Source organism: Zootermopsis nevadensis, unplaced genomic scaffold (genome assembly GCF_977971745.1).
Source record: "Zootermopsis nevadensis isolate Lab colony 2312 unplaced genomic scaffold, Znev_1.0 Znev_ptg000012l, whole genome shotgun sequence".
Taxonomy (NCBI): Eukaryota; Metazoa; Arthropoda; class Insecta; order Blattodea; family Termopsidae; genus Zootermopsis; species Zootermopsis nevadensis.
In genome coordinates, this window is record NW_028259144.1 from 2,854,982 (window position 1) to 2,871,395 (window position 16,414).

The 16,414-nt window shown below is 40.7% G+C and overlaps 1 protein-coding gene across 2 annotated transcripts in view; it reads left to right on the forward strand.

Moving 5' to 3' along the window:
• Positions 1-16,414, forward strand: part of Csgalnact (Chondroitin sulfate N-acetylgalactosaminyltransferase) — a 157,215-nt gene that overhangs the window by 19,284 nt on the left and 121,517 nt on the right. The window contains exons 1-2 of one of the 2 annotated variants that reach the window (XM_022082297.2): positions 3,375-3,830; positions 6,990-7,304. The gene's annotated coding sequence lies outside the window, so the exon portion shown is untranslated. Of the gene's footprint in view, positions 1-3,374; positions 3,831-6,989; positions 7,305-16,414 lie in introns of those variants that run through there. The other variant, XM_022082295.2, reaches the window with a different exon arrangement.

The following is a 16,414-nucleotide window of genomic DNA, read 5'->3' on the forward strand; positions in this document are numbered from 1 at the left end:
TACAGATTGCTAAGGGCGAGACACCAAGTTTCACACCCATATTAAAATGCAGAATTGAGCTCCTGAAACGTATTTGTTTACAGATTGCTAATTGTGTTTAGCTGGGCGTTATGAAATGCATTTACATTCTGTGAAGACGATAATGAACCTTCGATTTCTATAAAAGGCGTCGAGTTTTATGACGAGCTGAGGGCACTATTTACTTTACAAGACGCATTCTGGTTAGTTAGTTAGTTAGTAATCAACTGTACAGTGTATCGTAGACGCTCCACTTGCTGGGATCGTTAATCGCCCACACTTGTTCACTTATTTATATCAACTGTATAGCCGCGAATGGCAAGATACAAGAAGTGATGGACTGGAAAGACATGACAAAGGAAGCACATTATCCTAGCATTTACTTGGGAGGACTGAGAAGAACCAAGAGAAACATGAGTGAGGATAGCTGGCCTTCGAGGCGAGAACGAAATCAGAGTACCCCGAACACGATGCACGATTCATGACTCATGCTGTTTGCTGTGACGTTATGATGTGGACCGCCCTGCACGGCCGCGTAGTGTCACGTAAAGTAGCTTTATTCATATGCAGACTGAGAGGTTCTTGGGACGAGACTCGCGTACCTGAGTGACCCGTAATTAAGAAGGCAGTGATGAGTTGACCAGCCCCAACGCCAGGTGCATGCGGTGCTGTGGGCGTAGGATGGGTCGCCGCCCATAGCCCACATAACTTCCTTAAATGCAGGGAGCTCTCATTATGGATTAATGCGGGAGACTATGAAGTGTTGCTTCCTCCGGAATGTTCCAGAATTCGATACCGAGTCCTCATAAAAGTGGCTTCTGGCTAAATTCTGATGCAGCGTGTAATAATTTAATTTAGGTTTTCCCCCTACCAAATCAAACTTAGTTGTTGTTGTCTGTTCTCCTCTATCCTGTCTCCATCCCTTCACCATTCTCTGTTATTTTCTTCTACATCGCCAAAGACTGACATTGTACATGCGTTTGGAGGTCGGTCACTAAATAACCCCATGGAGCAGAGTCCCATCTCGAGAAGCTGATAGTACGTTCAGCTAGACGACAGATTCCTCGCCTTTTATGAAACCCGAAGACTCATTACCAAGTTCACAAGAGTACGCTATAAGTCCCTGTCATGAACTAGGTGAACCCACAAACCTGATTCCTTTAAGATTTATTTTAATATTATCCTCCCATATCTCATCCATGCTTCGCACATTCTCCGCCGATCTCATATTCCTTAATTTGATAGCCCCGGTAGTATTTGGTGTAAAGTAGGCTACGTTTTCTGTTCTCTCTTAGGAAGTTGCAAAGAATGGATCAGTACTGCAGTTGAATGTGTGTTTCTTTAAGATCCGATCATAACTCAAAGCACGCAACTGGGAACTCTCTATGGGAATACGGCGACGGGATGTGTCAGCCTTTTTTCGTTGTATTTGTCAGTTCCTGGTTTCATAACTCTAGCGAAAATTCTGTGCAAAGAAAGGTAACTAAATTATGTATTTTTTTTTTCTGTTTCGTAAGTTTGCCTTCCGTCCACCCTTTAAGTAGAAAACATTTCAAGTTTTCGTTCCAAGTTTCTTTTCTTGGCAGAACTTGTATTTCCTAGTTTACTCCAGAGATGTTCTGGAATACTTAAAGCAGGTCTTGAAGAAATGAAGGAGTAAGATGCATAGGAGGTAGAAGCATGAGCTCTCCGTCTCTTACGACGACGTTGGAAACGGAATCCTGTTTCTTGCAGTGGGGAGGGAAACATTAGCGCAAAACATCCAGGGGCGTAGCGAAGTTAAAATTACCGAAGGAGGAAGGAAGAGATTTGTTAGAAATGGACGATGCGCGTTGTTCAGTACTCGGCTATATATGTAAGTAAGGGAAGAACACAATGTGGCTGTTTGCGAACAAAAATTTGAGTACCGGTTGCTGTCCGCGGTCCAGACTTTGAGTAACACTGTTGTGACGAGTTCTGGAAGGAATGTTGGTAGGGGTCTGTTAGGCACCGGGGTTTGTTATCATTTTTGCCGCCACGAAGATAGTCGAACATTTTGTGGTCTGTGATTTCTTAACTTAGCGAATACCCTGTGAGGAAGGAAATAAGCTACTGAAGTGATGCGTACGAGACATTTCCGTGTTGCAGCGAACGGCAGACGCCCTGCAGAAAAGCGTCTTACAACCCTCACCCTTCCTATACCACGGTGCCTGGTCTACCTTGACAAATTGCAAAATCGGATGTGGGACTTAAGATTTTCAGAGGCCTAGTATCTCCACGAGAAGTAGGGTTTATTCTTCAGTGCATTTCTGGGCTATGTGACACTTCAGAAACTCGGCGACAGTGGTATTAAGAACGAGGAATTGGACTTATCTTATTGAACTAACTTCATGGAGCAGAGTGCTTTTTTTTTTGAGAGAGACTGAGAACGCTCATCTAATTAAATTCATCCGCCTGTCACGGAACTTGAAGGTTTATTATCGTGTTCGCAAGTGTATGACACTGGTCCATCTTGAGCCAGATGAATTCAGTCCACACCATCTCACCCCATTTCCCAAAGATCTATATTAATGTTATCCTCCCCTTCAGGCGTTCGTTCCAAAATGTCGGATTCACTTCTCATCCCCTCATGCGTGCTACATGCCCCCAGTTATATCATCCTTCTTGATTTGATCATCCTAAAAGAATTTGGAGATTACCCAAAGGGCAGAGGTCTCAATTAGACTATTTTTATACAATTTTATCATATATTCAAGTAAATTTCCGGCGACCACCGATCATACGCACCTCACAGACACTACGCATGACGTTTTATTTCGTTTCTGTGACCTATGGAACTCAATTTGTTTGCTCTCGCTTCGGCTTCAAGGGCGCGTTCTTCCCTAATAGTACACCATACCATTTACTGGTCCATATCCCAGCATTTATGCTTATGTTTCTCATCTCTTCTCTTTAAAAATATATATGTGTATCTCAGTCATCTCCGAACATGAACGAATGTATCCGAAAATCGACGATGGATACCGAGCGTCATTGCGCAAGTGAAGTGACAGAGAGAGAGAGAGAGAGAGAGAGAGAGAGAGCGAGAGAGCGAGGCGCACGCACGCACACACACACACACATCAATGGGAAAAAATGTAAGAGAATAGGAAGGTGCGTCATTTCTTCTCCGTTGGTCCATTGGTTGAAAGAAGAAGACAGATTGATAGTAAATGTGGAAGTGTGAAAGAAATAGAAGATATAGTTTGGTCCAAAGAGCAGTAAATCCTCCTCCTCCTCCTTCCTCTCGAGCGAAAGCTCCCGATCTGGTAGATCACCAAACCACTGAATGAAAGAGACGGATGCTGAGCTCTGTCCCGCTCTTGAGTACAGAAACCCGTAACAGCAGGCCAGAGATTCTAGTTTGTGACGGAGCAAGGAAGCGGGAAGGTTCATTGTGTGTCTCTAACCGCTGACAGGACAGTTGCAGCCAGCTGTTATTATTTTATGGAGGGAGCAACATTGTATGCAGATCGTCGTCGTGTCTTCGTCGTCTAATCTAACAACGTGCGTGACAAATTTTGTGAAAAAGGAAAGACTTTATTTCGCTTTAAGCGGCAATTTATATTTTATGCACGTGTTGTGTTCGTCGGATGTTTCTTGCCTTTCGTATTGAACACTTGTTTCTTTTCAGCAACCTCGGTGTTTAAGTCTTAGTGTATGAGCAATAGAAGCCAATTGCTACGATATTCTTAATTTCTTAAAAGAAAAATGAAGGGTGTACTGAACGTTGTTCTGTTATGAAGGCGGTTTTGTGATTGCCACGTGGGAGTTGATGTCAGTAGTTAACACAAGTGAGTATTTTTTTTCTTTTTAGTACGCTTATAGCTACACTGTTTATTTCCCGGTAGAAGATGCAGCAGTTTGAGTGTTCTGTGACCTTTTGCAGATTAATGATAGCTGCACATTTTATCATTTTCCGTAATATCACAATCGAGGCCCTGGTCATCGAGTCATAGAATGAGCAGAAAATTCTTGATTCTTTCTTGCTGTTTTCCATCCACTTGTAGCTGTGTTGAGAGTTTATATATTACTTATTATAGGCCTGCTTTATTTATTTCTTACCTTGATACCATTGAAATTTGATAGAATGTAACGGGAAAGGTGTAGATCTCGTACTTTTTTTTGCAAATGTGTATGATACAGAAGGGGACTTGATAATTTGTATAAAGTCGTAGATAAAACTCTGTTCTTATTTTTTGCACCAAAACTCAATTTCCAGACTTTTACAACGCAGGACTAAATATATGTCTGAGTGGACTGCTTTGTTACCCTAGTTTATTTAAAGAAATTGTTTTCGCTTCGAAGGTTTTGTGTGGCATCAGGTGGCAGGATGCTGTGGACAGTGAATTGGAAAGGATGTAGAAGGAAGAGATCACGGAATGTGTTAACACTTTGATTCATGAAGTTCATCTACATTATATTTGTAAACTATATTTCGTGCTCAAAGGAAATATGTCTTTAAAACAAAATTAACTGGTTCATGCTTTTTTTTGGGGGGGGGGGGACAATAGATGTTCGATTTGAAAATCACACGAAACCCACAAATACAAAATGAAGAGTTATTGATCGTTAAAGCAGATGGTACACATAGTTACCACAGTGATTCAAAGTACTAAGGCGTTATTCCAGACCGAGAATCGAAACATAGACATCCCAATAAAAAATGCAAAATTGTTAAACTATCACCCGGTATGCTCGGTTATTTTGCAATCATAACACTTAATCATGTTAAACACATGAATTTGTGATTTTGATTATATATATATAAATGAATAAAGAGATGACTTTTAAATAAACTTGCTGTTGTATGGCGTTATGGTCAGTGCCAGCCATGTCTTGATGATTCTGCCAACGCACGCCTGCCTGTCAAGTTGGACACCGCGGAGTGTGAACGTGTCAAATGTTCGTACTGCTAACCGTTGAGCTCGATGAGAAAATTGATGGATATTTCCTATTACGTATGCAAATGCTATTTAAAGGGTGAATGCAGAAAATATTTGTATCGAATTCTATTTTTAAAATGATTTCAACAGTTTGAATTAGCAGACAGCAGGGATAGCACTAAAATATTGTAATTTAATTTACAAGCGAAGTTTAGAGACGCAATGCGTCATTAACGATTTGGATTGATTTAATTGTGAATGGCGATATAACGAAATAATGTAACTTTACTGATGATCAAATAATGAACTTACGTCCATGTCGGTGTGTCCTTAATTATATAACTAACTGACTCCATGAAATACATCCTTGTTGAGAAGCTAATAGTAGCTTAGCTACTTAAGAAATTCATCTTATTTTATGGACTCCAAAGATCTATTACCATGTTCATAATTACTCCCCACGTTCGTGGTCCAATTTAATGTGCCATATTATTCTGGCATTTGTCCAGAGTGACTGAGTATATACGAAGATTTTCGCCCAGGATAGCCGGTCTCTTAGGCCAAAATTTGAACCCGGGACCTCCTAAATACGACGCAGGAGTACCAACCAATAAGTGCCAACGTTCGGCCGCTTTATTTTTCGTAATTTATTTATTTATGATTCACTGAACGACGCTGTGAGTTGCTCAAATTGTAGGCATTTAGCGATGAATGGAAGGTTGAATAATCAAATGAATAGGAAGGTATTGGAAAGGAAGAGGCCGTGGCCTAATTTTAAGTTTTATTCTGGAATTTTCCTACAGGACCTGAGGAATATCACGGAAACTTTCAGTGAGGGTAGCCAGTCTCTTTTCCGAGATTCGAACACGGAACGTCCCGAACTCGAAGTGGAATTACCCACCACTCGGCAGCGATGGTTACTCAGTCACTCACTCACCCACTCCTCCGTCCCGTTAATTAATCAGTTAGATTGAATGTTAATGTTGACCATCGTTGGCTGCTTGCAACTTTGTAGATATACAGATTTGTATCTTGTGTGTGTTGCTGGAATTCTTTATAGGAAAAAGCCAGGTTAATGTGAAATTCTCTTGTCTGGGTACCCCCTCGCACGGTTTCTGGACATTGAAACAGATTTGTCCTCTGCTTATGGCCACGCCGTATTTTATTCCCGCCTGACAGCGTCGGTGGACGTTAATTAAAATACACATCTAATTCCCATGGTAGCGCTTTACAGGATGAAGAAGGGACAAGAACAAATTTAGCTCTGGAGAGATTAAAATCGGCCATTAGCTCTTGCACCTGAATTTATTTATTCAGACAAAAATGTGTTTATAGAAGAAGAAACAACGAGCGTCCGACGTAATGGCTGTAGTTTAATTTGTTCATGTGCAATGGCGCAGGGCGATTTACTATTGTTATTTCTGACGAAATAACAACAGGTCTGCCGCCTGAAATATAGGCAAACTTTTCGTGTTTTTAATAATTCATATTATTATTATTATTATTATTATTATTATTATTATTATTATTATTTAGTGTTCTGTCTGAGGACAGGTCCATATGAACAGGATTCTTCCATCCTTTTCTCGGACTGGGACCTGTTCATATACGTTCTTGGCAGATGATCCAGAAGTGGTTTGCCATTGCCTTCTTCTGTGTGTGAATGGAGTAATTGTTGAGATGCTACGGAGAAACCGGGGAGCCACCGGAGGAAAACTCCGTGTTGCCTAGATCACGGCCTTGCCCAACACAAGTTATAAATTCGGGCACCGCCGGGAATCGAACCCGAGACCCCAGGATTACAAGGCCAGCGTTCTAACCGCTAGACCACCTCATCTTATTATTATTTAGTGTTCTGTCTGACGACAGGTCCATATGAACAGGATCCTTCCATCCTTTTCTCGGACTGGGACCTGTTCATATACGTTCTTGGCAGATGATCCAGAAGTGGTTTGCCATTGCCTTCTTCTGTGTGTGAATGGAGTAATTGTTGGGATGCCACGGAGGAAAACTCCGTTCATATGGAAAGAAAAATAACTAAATCGAAGTTGGTTTCCTTTGTTTCAGATAAATGTTCCTTGTCATCAGCCGCATGTTCTTGGTCGGATCAAATTAAGTTTTGAACTTTATCACGAGTGCAACGTATTCAAATGAAACAATAACACATCACAGCAAGATTTAAATTCCGGGCAGTGATTGTTTAGTAACGGGCAGAAACACTGAAGAGCGTGTGTCGGAAGATGTCTTAGATATCGCGAAGTGGCTGAAGTTAGATTCATGAAGTGCTGAGTGCTTAGTCTGAAGATGAAGGAAGCTACCACGTGCGACAAGGGCGGGTCAGCCTCCTGGCAGCGAAGTGTCGGCAAGGCGTGAGCGAGCAAGGTAGGTGCTGAGGAATCCCGACAGCCCGTACTTAAAGCTTTGAGGTAGACGGAATGAGAGAGAGAGAGAGAGAGAGACGAGAGATGCAGGTCAAATCGACAGCATTTTATCTTCTGAATTGTGAGTCAGAAAGCAGAAAGGGCAAATCAAAAACATTTACTTTTATTCGCCTAATTCACAAAAGAGGGAAATGCTTTTAGTTCAGAACAGTCTTATTAATGTAGTGAAATTTTGTTGTAAGAACTTAATTTTGATTTTGGTGTTGGCCAGTGTCTTAAAAATTTGTCCGTATAAAACTGTCTCTTAAACCGCCTTCAATCTTATATCGTATCTGAGGTTCCCTGGGAGAAACAGAATTGTGACTGCAGGTTTCTCGTCGATCGGTATATTCTTTTTAAAAAATATAGGACGTTCAAGAAATCTTAAAGTATGTCGATAAATTGACCAAGCATTGATAACAACCTTGTAGATAAAGTGCATGAACAATGATCATAACTGCATCGTATCCCGAACTGATGTTGCAATTTCTCAGTTACAGAATATAATTCATGTTCTCTTGATATCCATTGTTTGTTACTCGTTGCCCGTCTTTTTGTAAGTGTCATAATCAAAGAAAATTAAGAACGATTTCTTCGTGCCCTTTCTATCAATAAATAAATACATAAATATGTAACTATTACACTTTTGTTGCCATTCTGAACCGAACAAAAAACTTTTATCACGATCATAAATTGTGATAACTACACTGGGACTGAGTTAAACCACGAAAACTAAATTTATAATATGTTATCCGGGACACGTTTAGAACCCAGTACCTTCAGGATGTAACTCTTGAGCCTTATGGTAACACCAGTTTTGCTTGAGTGGGATATGTATATATTTGTTTAAATCTTGTCAGTCTAATCACAATAAAATTCCTATTAAATATTGAAATGTTACTATAATTAACATTTAAATATTTAAAATATATTAAATGATGTTCTCTATCGAAATGTTCGATTTACATTAGATCATCACTTTTTTACACGACATGTTTCAGTTCTAAAAGAACTATCTTCAGGTGTATAAAATTATATAAACTTAAATATAATTTCTTAAATGCAACTTTTAGTCAGATGTTTATCAGATTTCAAATGATGTTTTCTTCCAGATTTTATTGTATTTTTAATATCGTATTCGAAGTTGTTCTGTATATGTACGTCGTGCTTAACATGATTTTGTGTGGGTGAACGTTTTGTTGTTGTTTTTGTATCATCCAGAAATGAAGTTGTGGAGGAGTTACGTCCGTCTGGAAGTATTGCCGTGTTTAGACTGACAAGATTTAAACAAATATATATTTATCACAATATGACGCAACTTTATCATCTCATGAATGGGATATGTACTTATGTTGGATCTGCAGACACGAACTTTGTGTTGCGATAAGACATGGACGTAAAATGTAGGCAGTACACGCCCCTTCTTCCTCTTTTCAATTACATCAAGTCCATCGTTCGGATGGAACCATAAAATAGGACCGTGAGCGATTTCAACCCAATCCCTATCAACCCATAATTCGCCATTCTCATTACCTAACCCCTTTAATGTTAGAGCACGGCACAGCTCAAAACCAATAAAAGCTTGCTGTTTATATTGCGTCGTTACTTGGTAAATCTCCCTCTTCCAGTTTATCTCTACATTTCCTATTCTTCTATCCTGTCGGCTGTAATTTATTTTTCCATTTTCTTTCCTTTTCTACTCTTTGTGTCTCTCAGTCTAATTTTTGACATCATATGTTTCCACATCTCTCTCTCCTCATACATTGCCTCCCCCACCGAATCTTCTTATTTATCCATTCTCTCTGCTCATTTCTCTCTTGTGCCACGAGATCCATAATTTTCTTCTTCTTCTCCTTCTATGTATTAAGCTCTCTGTCGTGTTCCAGCCATCAGTTTTCTGTGTGTAGGTTTTCGTGTCTGTACCAGTTTCTCTGTCTCATCTCTTTATCCATCTCTTGTAGTATCAGTTTCTTCTTACCCCCTACTCTTTCCCAGCATCCTCTCATCCACCCTTTCTCGCACAGTATCCGCTTCTCTCTCGGCACGTCTCTGTTCATTTTTTGTTCTGAACTTGCTTTATCCCTTAATTCGCTCTGTCTCTTCCAGTATTTTCCTTGTAGCATCTCTTCATACATCTTCGTTTTCAACCTCCCTCTGGCCCCTTCAATCGCATTCTTTTCTTATTCATTCTTTCCCATATTTGTGACGTTCTCTCTCTCTTAAACCCTCGTACTTCCTGTTAATATTGTCCCTTATATTTCTGTCTTTCTGTGTGCCTTGCTTTTAGCTTTCTCTCTTCTTCGATCTGTCCCTCATCCACTCTCTTCGTCATCTTTATGCCTCTGTTGTGGCTATAGGAAGTTTTTTTTTTTCGACACAGGCCGCAACTTGTCTCTACTTCTTGCGTGGATGGTTTCTCGATCCTGGGGTTGTTGGGGTTGTTGGTTGGGGTTGGTGTGAGAGCGTGTCCTGACTTCAGTAAGAGGTTTGTTGTCCCTTGAGAGCTGAATCCAGTGTCTTTTAGTTGTTTCCCCTTGCGTCGTTTTCAAAACGACTGCGTTTTATAGCAGACAATGGACACAGACACATGCCTACAGTTTCTGTCTTCTTGTTTGTAGTGTGGACGAGACGGTAAATATAGCAGTTTCCTTATTGGAACAGGCTGTAACGTAAAGGCAGATTTCCTATTCATGCAGCGTCTCAGTTCGTAGGAAAATTGAAGTCGTAGCAAGTGCAGTGGCTATTTAGAATTTAATATATGTCCTTTCAAGCGAATTTTGTCCCAAGAATTATGCGTGTTTTATTGCTTATTGTATCGCCATCAGTGCACTCTGCTTTCAACTGTTTTCCACTTTAGGCCAGGGCTCCCAAAATGTGATTCGCCAGTAGCTCACGGACATTGATTTTTAGCTTCCCTGCATTTGTGCGTTCAAACTTCCTTCCATCATTACACTTTCATGACCTAATGAAAACTTCTGGGGTGGAGTGATAATACCACAAAGCTAATCCTCTCGGCATCCTTCCTATGAAAAATGCACTGACATTGATAGTTAAATGGCGTATATTAATTTATAGCCCCTCGTAGCCTCGTTTTGTAGAGAAAAAATATGCGAAGAAGGGCAGTGGCGTTCTTCACAGAATTCGTCGTTTTAATTACGTGCTCATTTTTGTATTTTCTATGAAGTACCAACTAATGTGTCCTGTTACGTTTCAATTCTCGCTCACATGGTTGACATTCCTGCACTGTATGCGGAAGGTTTCACGTTTAAATCTCGACTCTAAGCTTGGGCATTTTGACGGGTTGTTTGTCCTCAGTCCCAAGAAAATTCTGAGACACCATGTCTTAAAATAGACCACGACCGCTTCCTACCACATTTTTTTCAAATAATTATTTACAACTGTTTTACCATCCGACTCTGTATAACCTATCCAGCTTTGCGCTTGTAATTAAATAAATCAAGCAACCATTTACAATTCATCCCCCGAATCGTATCAAAGGGAGGAGGGTGTGGGGGGGGGCTGTGACTTCGTCGAAGTTATCACGTGAATCGCATTTCTTTTGCTCCCTTTTGCAACCGTTGGTCAGTCGGACGTAAAATGCAACATGGCGGACAGAAGTCGAGGATATTGTAAAAATTGCTTTCATCTTTTATTCATGGCGTGCTACCAAAGAAGCCTGTATTATAGGCCAAGAAGACTTTCACAAGACGTAAGAAAGTTCAAAGAGTCTTCCGTCCTTGTCCGCCCTGTCATTTTCCTGTCACTGTTTTTTTCATTTCTTTCACTCTTTGATTGGAAGTGGGGATCTGGAATTGGTTCTACCTGATGTATAGATCACCCTGTACCAGCGAGTATAAGCAGAGGGATATAGAAGCCTGGTTAAAAGATTCGTGTTATCAGTTTTGTAATTCTGGATCCCAGGGTTCATTACAAGGGTCTTAAAGTGCTCTCGGCGTGTCTGTATGTTCCTCCCGTGATTAAAATAACTTATTCTCTGGTAACAGCATCGAAATCGCTGATACCAAAAACCGCCATTGATTGGGCACGAGTCTCAGCCAGTTCCACCCAGCTCCCATCTTCATATTAATCTCTATCTACATTCCACTACTCTATAAAATTATGTGACGTATATAAATCAGTCAAATATTTGCCTGAGCACTTTGTTTTCAAAACACCTGTAATTTATGCCCTTCACTTAAAGTAAGTGGTCAGATTTTATACTCATACAAAACAATTTACAATGTTTTATGTACTCTGATCCTCAAGAGTTGTGGAAAGCAGATGGGATGATAGCAATTTTTGAACTAGACGGTAATAAGAAGTTTCATATTTGTTATTTTATAATATTGTCACGAACCAGGCTTTATCACGAGACATACATTTTTAATGACACATTTTATTTTTATAAACAATTACGGATGTATGAGATCTGAGGTTCTCACGGCGGTGATGATGTCGATGTTGGTCTTCAAGGCTGTCATGTCCTGTGGACGTTTAGGTACGCAAGCCCACCAACGTTTTGGAGGGAACATACTGCCTCCTTCTTCAGTCAGTGTCGACAATTACGAATATGCTGACGATGCGGAACTTGGCTGTTGTGTCTACGCCGGGCAAATTTAAAGCAATCGGAATTTGTATAAGAGGAAATAACACGGACATGGATCGAAGAAGCGCATAATCATTACTTTACAGCGGTTAATAGCATCGCTACAGAGATTGAAGAATTTGAAGGGAAGTTTTCGTCGTACGTTTTCCCAGAAAAACTTTGTGTTTTGTTTTGTTTTGCTGCTCAGACTATAGTGCTATGAAATCCAGCCATGAGCACTGCTAGCTTCACGGAGACTGGTCGAATGAGAAACATGGCTAGCCTTAACTTTCAAAAGAACAGATCAAAGGAATGGGGCGGACAGAAAAAACTTTCACCACAGACGTGTAACACTCCATTCACTCCTGGAAATCTCGTTAAAAGAAAAGAGAAAAGTGGGGATGAAGAAGTGAGTGATGTCGAATTTTTTTGTCTCCCTCCGTTATGACGATATTTCCAAACTCTCTGGTTTGCGAAGTGTGCCAAGCTTCTCTCTCTACCATGGTGTAATCACCATCACCTAAATCCTCATCCCTCACCAAATATCACCCTCAAGCACCGGGCTGTGCCTTGACAAAACTCCAGACTCTAGAAAAAGGAAGGAAACTCCTCTCACCCCCCACTTTAACAGGGAACGGAAAATTCTAGATGGCCTGGAATTTAACTTGACTTTACAGTTTTCCGTTCTGCAGGTTATCCCAAGGAACACATTCACGTTTCAAGCTTTGTATAACCGTGCTAGGTGACAAATTGTTGCCCACCTCCGACCATCCTGAAACCTCCACAACTGATTATTGAATTGAATTGAATTGAATTAAATTCTTTATTAATAGTGTGCTGTATCAACAGCCAGAAGGCCAATTACAGATACAGCACAAGAGATGAGCACACGAACACAGTAATAACAATAGAGGATGGAGGGGAGTAATATGTAATTAGAAATCGGATTTGAGTGTGTGTACGAATTTATCTGAATCACGACCATAAAAACTGAGGTTTCTTTGACAAGATTTGGAAGAATAACGAGTGGGCACTGTGTATTATACTGCGTTCCAGCGTTTTTGGCCTCTGAACTTTGTGAATTGGAACCTCGGAGCGAGTCACTTACCAGAAGTTTGCTGGAAGGGATGGCAGCAGGCAGCGTACAGTACACTCCAAATAAAATATCACCACGGTATGTGACACAGGAAAGTCAGATCACTAGAAAAATTAACACTGCAGAGAGTATTAGATAATTTATCTTCTTCATGACTTGAGGTGACCATTAGTGTTAAAATACGAGGAAGATTTGAAAAGTATGTCTGAGCGGGACCAAACGTGTTCAAGCGTGACAAAGCGTGACTAGGCGTGACCTGCTATAAAGGCGTTATGAGAGGTCACCATAAGCGTTGAAGTACGACGAAAATTTGAGAAGTATGTCTAAGCGTGACCAAGCGTGCTTAAGCGTGACAAAGCATGACTAGACGTGACGTACTGTAACTGCGTGACGAAATGTGGCCAGAATTATCGAAACGTGACAAATTTTCGCAAAGAGTAACCAAGCATGTCCAATCGTGACAAAGTTTGACTAGGCGTGACGTACTGTAAGGTCGTGACGAATTGTGGTCGCAAGTGTCAAAACGTCACAAAAATTTTCAAAACTTTACCTAACCTAAGAAAATCCACTAAACAAACTTAACCTAACCTAACGTAACCCAACCAAACCTAACTTAACCTGACATAACCTAACCTAACTTAACCTGACCTAACCTAACCTAACCTAACGTAACGTAACCTAAACTAACCAAACCTAACCTAACTTAACCTGACCTAACCTAACTTAACCTAACCTAACCTAACCTAACCTAACCTAACGTAACCTAACCTAACCTAACGTAACCTAAACTAACCTAACCTAACGTAACGTAACCTAACCTAACTTAACCTGACCTAACCTAACCTAACCTAACCTAACCTAACGTAACCTAACCTAACCTAACGTAACCTAAACTAACCTAACCTAACGTAACGTAACCTAACCTAACTTAACCTGACCTAACCTAACCTAACCTAACCTAACCTAACCTAACCCAACCTAACCTAACCTGTCGTAACTTCATCTAAAGCACTGCAAAGTAGCAAAAATTAACCGTGCCGAAACGTGTCTTAGTGACCACGCGCAGTTCTATCGACCTACGGAACAGTTGAACCGCCAATAAACCAAGAAATGAATTAGGGAGGCAGTTAGATGATGGATAGACAGAAGTTAAGATGGACAGCCAGCTATTGGCTAGCTACTAAGCGATAAAAAGTCAATGTATCCTTGTGAAAGAGACTCATTGGACTTGTCTAAGCAAGAGCTGCCACTTGGACTACAACGGGCCCTTTCATGTGGGTGCGTGCAACACTGAAACAAGTCACGTGTCATGTATTTTTTTTTTTACAGTTCTCTGCAGCTTACATGTTGGCTAACTAAAACACTTCCGATGTGTTCAGAGAGATGTGTCGCTATTACTGAGAACAGTGAAGCATGTGTTCTCAAGTAGAGACAGTTCCGTTATTTTCATTTTGTGGGAACTCTTGGTATGGAGTAGTGACGTGCAACAAGAGTTAATAAAAGTTTTGTTTCCAAGAGAAGATGTTTCTTATAACTGCGAAGCAACCCGTGTCTGTCTGTCTGTCTGTCTGTATCCTACTTCTGCAGATGTTTGTAAATCCTTTTTCGTGTAAGCAGTAGGAGGCGTGTGTGTACGTACACGGGGAAAACGCTCTAGCAACGTCCATTTGTAAAGTGGGATTGAAGCCAACAGAATGGCCTTGTGGAACAGTGCTCACCCACAGGAAGTCAAACGACGCGGTGGTTTAAAAATAGTATCAAGTTGAAATCTCAAATTGGATTACACTTTGGAAGAATTGTCCTTGAAGGATTTGCTAAGTTGCACTGATGAAGAACTTTTTGTGTTCGGGTTGGGACAAGGAAATTATTTTTTAAGAGGGGAAATATGACTGGAATAAATACAGGCTAATAATCAATTTGAAAAATAGTGAAAATACATCTTGATAATTAATTAATTTGTTGATAATTAAAGATGCTGTCCGGTCTCGCGATATTATTAGCGTGTCAGATTTGGAGCAGTCTCGCTAATCTCCCCTGTTCCTTCTGCACGGCGAACCGTCACTGTCAGCTGTGGTTGATTCTAGATTTAGTATCTAGTAGGAGAGAGTGGGTGTATGAGCGTGTGGGAATGTACGTAGTTTCGTTGCTTCTGAACTCGTATGTAAAACGGTACTGTACCAATGGGCGAAGAACGCGCAAATTAGAAGTTTTTTTTTTTTGCATTAGAAAAATGACCTTCATTCTTACTTCGCAGAATCATCTCCACACGTGATACAAAGCAAATTGTGTTTGGTTAACTCAGTGCATCAGATTCTCTGTCCGTTCATGGAGGGTTCAGGCAGGAAAGAGGACAAAAGGTTTTCTCTGCTTTACTGACGAAATTATCTTGCCGCGAACTTTAATCTAGTATCTGGACCGTCACGGCTGAAGACAGAAGAAACACTATCTCATACCAGAGTTCTCCATCAGAAGAACTGTAATGGACCCTGCAGTATACCGCAAAAGTCCCTAAGTACATTCTAGCCCGGAAAGTGTTTGCTCAGACCCCTGACCCCCAGCCCCTCACCCTCGCCGCTGTAGGTCTTATAAGAAGTGAGGAAATTGAGTTACGTGGCGTCGCAGATCACTGTAATGCAAATTAACATGACTGCTGGTTGCAGGAACTGACTGAGTTTATCAAGGATTTGTACGCGCGGGCTCGGAACCTTTCCGACCGGCCTCCAGTCGAGAGACGACATTATATTTCACGTCCCGTTTTATTATCGCTGACATTCGCTTGGTTTTACGGTAACATCGTGTTATATGCAAGTGAGATCTCGGGTCCTCACGTGCGTCGAGTCTGAGATTTGGCGCCGTGTGGTCTCGTAGAAGGTGACCGGCGTTTCAGAGGTTCTTACCATTTTCAAGTGACTTAGGATGTGGCGTAACGTCCGGGTGTTCTAAACACAGTAATGAACTCCATGTTTCCATAATTTCCATAAAAGACGAATAGTTCTATAACTGTCAGTTTTCAATGTAGGCCCTACAAAATATTGTTAGTTCAGCTATAAAAAAAAATATGCCAGTACAACAACGAGAACTGTATTGCGGTCCACCGTTCAGGCTTTATCTCACAGACTTGATATAGCGTCGTTAAATTCCCATATCAGTCGTTTTGCTAGGAACACAACAAATTCCAACTCTCCTTCTTGTAAGCTGAATTCAGGACGAAAGATAGTCAGGTATTAACTTTTTGTTCACCCAGTTGCACCCGTTCTGTGTCTTTTAAATCATGGACTTCGTATCGTGTTATTATTGGTATTTTCTGACATAATGCAGGCCTAATGCGAAGTGTTTGAGCATACTCAATTAGACGTAATGAAAACCATTTACAGAGATAAGAACTGTTCGC